This window comes from Zalophus californianus, chromosome 9 (genome assembly GCF_009762305.2).
Source record: "Zalophus californianus isolate mZalCal1 chromosome 9, mZalCal1.pri.v2, whole genome shotgun sequence".
Taxonomy (NCBI): Eukaryota; Metazoa; Chordata; class Mammalia; order Carnivora; family Otariidae; genus Zalophus; species Zalophus californianus.
Window position 1 is genome coordinate 116,008,235 of NC_045603.1, and position 6,000 is coordinate 116,014,234.

General features: G+C 43.0%; 1 protein-coding gene across 1 annotated transcript in view; it reads right to left on the minus strand.

The window, feature by feature from the left end:
* LOC113922550 (amyloid beta precursor protein binding family B member 1 interacting protein) overlaps positions 1-5,790 on the minus strand; it is a 104,391-nt gene extending 98,601 nt beyond the window's left edge. Inside the window, 1 exon segment of the mRNA XM_027594571.2 lies at positions 5,139-5,790. The gene's annotated coding sequence lies outside the window, so the exon portion shown is untranslated.
* Positions 5,791-6,000: the final 210 nt, after the last annotated feature.

Here is a 6,000-nt window from a genome sequence, read left to right on the forward strand (position 1 = left end):
GCGCTGTGAATTGTGTAAGACTGTTGAATCACAGATCTGTACTTCTGAAACAAATAACGCAACATATTTTAAGAAAAAAGAAAAAGCAGAAGATAGCAGGAGAGGAAGAATGAAGGGGAGTAAGTCAGAGGGGGAGATGAACCAGGAGAGATGATGGACTCTGAAAAACAAACTGAGGTTTCTGGAGGGGAGGAGGGTGGGGGGATGGGTTAGCCTGGTGATGGGTATTGAGGAGGGCACATTCTGCATGGAGCACTGGGTGTTATGAACAAACAATGAATCATGGAACACTACACCAAAACAAATTATGTAATATATGGTGATTAACATAACAATAAAAATTAAAAAAAAAAAACTTTGTTCAAATCCTATCTACCCAGTGAGGCCAAGCCTGACCACCTTATTAAATACTACAACTTTACTTTGCTTAACTTTGCCTTTTTTTATGACACTTTTCACTTATTACTACCTGTATTATTTACTTATTATGTTTACTGACTATTGTCTGTGTCTCCCCATTAGAATATAAACTCCATAAATGCAGAGATCTTTGTCTCTCTTGTTCGCCAACGTGTCTCAAGCACCTGAAATAGTGCTTGGCAAATATTTTTTAAATGACTGAATTGTATTTAAGGTAGAAATCTAGGCAATATGAAAAAATGATGAATTCCTAAATTATATATTCTTTATTACACTTAAAAGTTACAGTTATCCACTGGTGAATCTTGCTCACTTCAGTAATGACTAAGATACCCCTAACTATTTCCATGGTACTTACTCTTAATCATTTATAACCCACTTTGCTTTTATGCTATTTAAAATAAGTTGTCTTCACTTAACAGGGCACTCTGTTTATAATCGTGCCTACAGTTGGTGGACATTCTAATCTCGGTTTCCCAAGTGCCAGTGTACTCTTAATTCCCAGTTTGACATGTTTGCAAATGCATGTACATGCTTTCTAAATGCTTTTTTTAAAAAAAATCAGCACATTCCCAAAACTAATCATGTCTGTTGAGAAAAAAGGGAATGCTATTGGGAGGAAGTCAGAAGATATATTGGTAATATTTTACTTCTTCAGCTGGGTGATAGGTATCCAGATGTTGGCTTTATTATTGTTATAATTTGCATATACATTATACACCATCTTTTGTATGTATGAAACGTTTCATAATAAAAAAGGAAGGACAAAAATAAATCCAGTCTAGCATTTACTTGTTCTACTACCACTCTTTATTTCCCCTCTAGTTTGATATGATATAGCTCTCTGGACACAGATCATCTAGCCAGTTTGTGGAAACGTAATTGCTGTTGATTTAGCATTTATACCCTCTCCCAGCCCACAACCATCTCACTGATGAGTCTGTGATATGAGATCAAATCAGAGAGATCCCCAGCAGAAACAAACAAAAAAATTAAACTCATTGCTTTATTGATTTAATCAACCTAGCAAGCTATCAAGAGGGATGAGAATAAAGACAAAAATGAAAACATGTGATGGCTGCCAAAGCAGATTACTTTTTCAAAAGACATATATAAAAACAATAACTTCACAGTTGATTATAATATTTTGTCTTCCCACTACAGCAAGGCAAGTTCCTTGGTTACCTTCATTTCATCCTCCCTTCCCTGACCCCACTGTAGTATAGGGATCTGATATCCACTTCCACAGCACACAATTCTGGTCATGTGTAGAACTGTAACTGCCCATTTATGTCTCCCCACCCAACTTGACTAGAAGTTCACTGAGGAACAGTCCCATGTTTTTTCACCATTTGAGCCCTGTTCCTGGGACAGCTCCCAGGGTTTTGGTATGAGCCTAGCTCAGTTCAAAGGTCAGCTTCTCTTCTTACTCTCTGTGTAACCTTCTTAATCTCTCTGTGCTTTCATGGCATAAGCCCAGGATGTGAGGATTAATGCAATGACACATCTAAATTAATTAGCACAGAATCTGGTCCAAAATCTAAGCTAAATAAATAGAATAATTATTTACGATCACCATTTGGTGATAAAGAGGAAACTGAGTTGACAGAGAAGAAAGAAAATGACTCTTACAATATGATTCTTAATGATTCAAGCGCATTGTCAATCTTCAGGAAATGTCTGGAAACTGCGTCATGAATTCAAGTTCAGAGTGCGTGCTGAGAAGATGTGGTTCCTTGGAGTGGTGCTACATCTCTACCTGCTTATACCTCAGGGTTGGTACCAACGGGGCTGCCTAGGTCAGGGGCTTGTGAGATTTTGATGGTACAACCCAGAAGTGGAACTGAAATATCTGGACACTTGGCAAACATTTTTTGAGTCCCAACTGTGGTCCCAGGAATTTGGCTAGATAATGAGGATGTGGTGGTGGCAGGTCACATCCTCCAGTCCACAGGCCCCACCTTGTCATGCCACACGTACAGTCTAGCCCCTTAAACTGAGTGTAGCTCATTCAATGCCAATCCTTAGTGCTGCTGTTCTCTCTTTGCAAGAGACATCTAACTGTTAACTTTTCCAAATATATAGCAGTTTCCCCTACAAATCATGTTTCTCATGACAACTATAACTGTAATACAGATACACATGACTATACAATCAGTGTACCAATCTAATGCCTCAAATCCTGGCATTTGTTATGCACTTGAACTTATAATAATTGCTTAAACTTTCAGCTATTTGCCACACAGGATGACAGAACTGACATAAATATAGACATATTTACATACTATAATATTAATTACGTTAATAAGAATTGTTCTATTTTGAGGTGAGAATTACTAAGACCATTCTTGTTGCCTATAAAATAAACTCATGAGGTCTTTAAAATGGAAAATATTTTGGTGTGGTAAACTACGAAACACCAACTTAATTTATTATAAGATTTGTGGACTCACTAAAAGGTTTTGGATATAAAGATAATTAAAATAAGATCGAAGAGGGTTTAGAAGTAAATGAAAATATAATAATTACTCCTTTTCTCTTTCTTTTGAAAGTAGTATGGTTTGAAGAAATTCAGAGCGGCATATCAAATACAGACATTTATGGCAATAAATTTTATAAATAGCTCAATCTGATAATAATATGAAAATATCTAGAACGCTTTTGTTATAAGTAAATAAAGGTTAAAAAAAGTAGGTGATTGGTATACATTCCTAGGATATAAAAATATGAAATAATTAATGGATACTACATAACCTAGTAAGTACTGTGTTTAAGATTTAAAGTAAATCATAAGGTAATCCATATTATAAAGTTATATTTCTTGAGAAATAATAATTGAAGAATTTTGAAATTTAATATCAACCTGCCCAAGCTTGGGCACATCAATTCCCCATCTTAGTTTCTCAACAGAATGGAAATCTGCCATTTTACATATAGACCAAAAATTGACTATTTTTAAAAGAACTTCCGAGAAACAAAAGGCCTCAGAAGTGTTGATATTTCAGACTCTAACAAAATGTTATCATTATGATTTTTTCCGTTCTTTTCTGTGTGATCAGCAATTCTAACTTTGCCAGCATTTCAGACAGGACAAATTCAAAGAATTATAGCAGTTCCCCAATTGCTATTATAATGACAGACATACTCTAGTCCAACAATCTCACTTTACGAGTAAGTTATCTCAGGTCCCAGGAGGTTAAAGCACTTTAATAAAAAGTCACCCTTGTCTAGTTAAAGGCAAATATGGAGCTATAATCCAAATATCCCAAGTATCCAGAAAAGACACAAATATTAGTATCAGCGTGAAAACTATTAAGTATTAATAGCCTGAAGATGACATTATATTTCTTAGACGTTTCACAACATATTAAACAGGCAGGAAATACCACCCGGAAGACATTATAGAAGATTTCTCAGTAGATTTTCTGTGAATTTTGCTAGCCAGTCTTAACTTTAAGACTATTTCAGTGAGGCCAGAAGGAAAATTGCCAGGGGAAAAAAGCTCTCTTTTCTGAAATTTCTGTTCAGAGGCCTAGAATTTAGAATCAGTAGTAGGTATTAAGTACCCTTGCCTTTATTTAAACCACATTTGCCACCAGAAATAATACACTGGGGAGTAATAAACTCATGTGCCTTTTCCCCATGTTACTTTCCTCCTTTACTCCTTTTCTCTTTCTCTAATAACCACATTAAAAGTTCTTTTTGAACCACTTTACCCTGAGTGGCACTAGAAACTACACGTTTGGTGTTCTACAATGGTATAAATAAGAAATACCTTCCCAGAAGGAAAATCAGAGGTGCAGGGGGCAAAGTCTTCAGGGGGACTCCTGGGTAGGATATCCTACTCAGTTTCCTTCATTCTATGAAATGGCATTCCGGACATTCACTCCACGCCAAATTATGAGACTAACTACTGGTGTCCAAACCGGCCCTCTATCTTATTTTAAAATGAAAAGGCCAATCACTGGTAAAGATGTTTTTAAAAAGAAGAGACAGAGGCGCCTGGGTGGCTCAGTCGTTAAGCGTCTGCCTTCGGCTCAGGTCGTGATCCCAGGGTCCTGGGATCGAGCCCCACGTTGGGCTCCCTGCTTCAAGGGGAGGCCTGCCTCTCCCTCTCCCACTCCCCCTGCTTGTGTTCCCTCTCTCGCTATGTCTCTCTCTGCCAAATAAATAAATAAAATCTTTAAAATAAATAAATAAAAAGAAGAAACAGTTGTCCAAACTTTTAAAGTCAGCAAACACTCTAAGACACGTCAGACTGCGATCGTCACTCTCAAATTCTCACACGACTTGCACTGAATCTACAGTGCCTTAAAATGCCCCCCCCCGCCACACATTCCCCCCCCCCCGAAATTCCTTCCAAGGGTCAGGTTGGGGCTCCTGGGCTGCTGGACAGGCGAGGGTTCAGACGGGTTTCCCGCCTGTCCCTGAAGCAATTTTTTGGGCAGGAAATCAGTCAAATGTGATGAAAGAGAACGCGGGGAAGACGAGCCCGCGCCCCAAGCCCCGCGTAGCTGGGTCAAGGGCTGAGGTCAGCAGAGGGGGGACCCCGGGGCCGCGCTCCCCTCGAGGGCCAAGCCGGGGCCGCGAGTTCTCCGGGCCACGGCCGGGAGCTGGGTCGGAGCTGGGACCAGAACCACTCATCACATGGTCTCGCGGCAGCCCCGAAGGTCCCGGCGGCAGCTCGCAGGGCGCCCGGACCGGCCGGCGCCGCTTACCTTGACGGCTCCGCGGGGACTCCGCAGGGATTCTGCGCGGGCGCTGGCGCGGGCGAGGGCGGGCCGGCGGCGGGGCGGCGGCAGGGCAGGCGAGGCGGCACACTGGGTTCCACCCGGGCTCAGGTCCGCCGCCTCGGGGAGGAAGTGGTGTCAGCCCAGCCCTTTCCACGCAGCGCGCAGACGTGTGGCGCTCGCCGCGCCGCTTTGCATCGAGGTGCAACGGGGGCGCCTGGTTGGAGGCACACCCGCGGGAGGACGTGTGGATGAAGAGTCCTAAGACTCGGGGGCTGCTTTTTCCAATTCATCGGGTCTGTGCCTCATTTCCCCTATTTCTCCCCCGCCACACCACACCCTTGAAGGGAAAAAAAAGTTTTTGTTTTTTAAGTTCTGGGAAAAGTTGGGCCTTCCTCTCTCGCCCCTCCCCTACGCGCGCCCTCTTCTCTGAGAATTCCCTCGCTAAATGATCGTTTGTCGCTCGATCTGTTAATGGCTGAGGGATGTGGGGGCCAGATGACGGCTCCGCAGAAGCCCGAGACCCTGATCTCTTTTGCAACGGCCTTCCTAAGTGTTTACTTCAGCCCCTCTGCGCTTCCTCTTTCGGGCCAGTTGAGCAAGGCCGGATCTTCCCGCCGCGCGCAGCCCACCCTTGGGGGACGGCGCTGGAGTGCTGAGCAGAGCGACCCTGCGCCTGCGCTCCTGCCAGCCCGTCCGCAGGGACGCGCTCTGGGGGGCGTGGGTCTCTGCGGGAGCCGGGGTGGAGTCGGAGGTCGGGGGTCAGGCGGGGAAGGGCACGCTCGGCTCAGCCCATTTCTCAACTGTGCGATTGGCAAACCCTCCAAAGGTTAACGACGGTGAGTTGGCG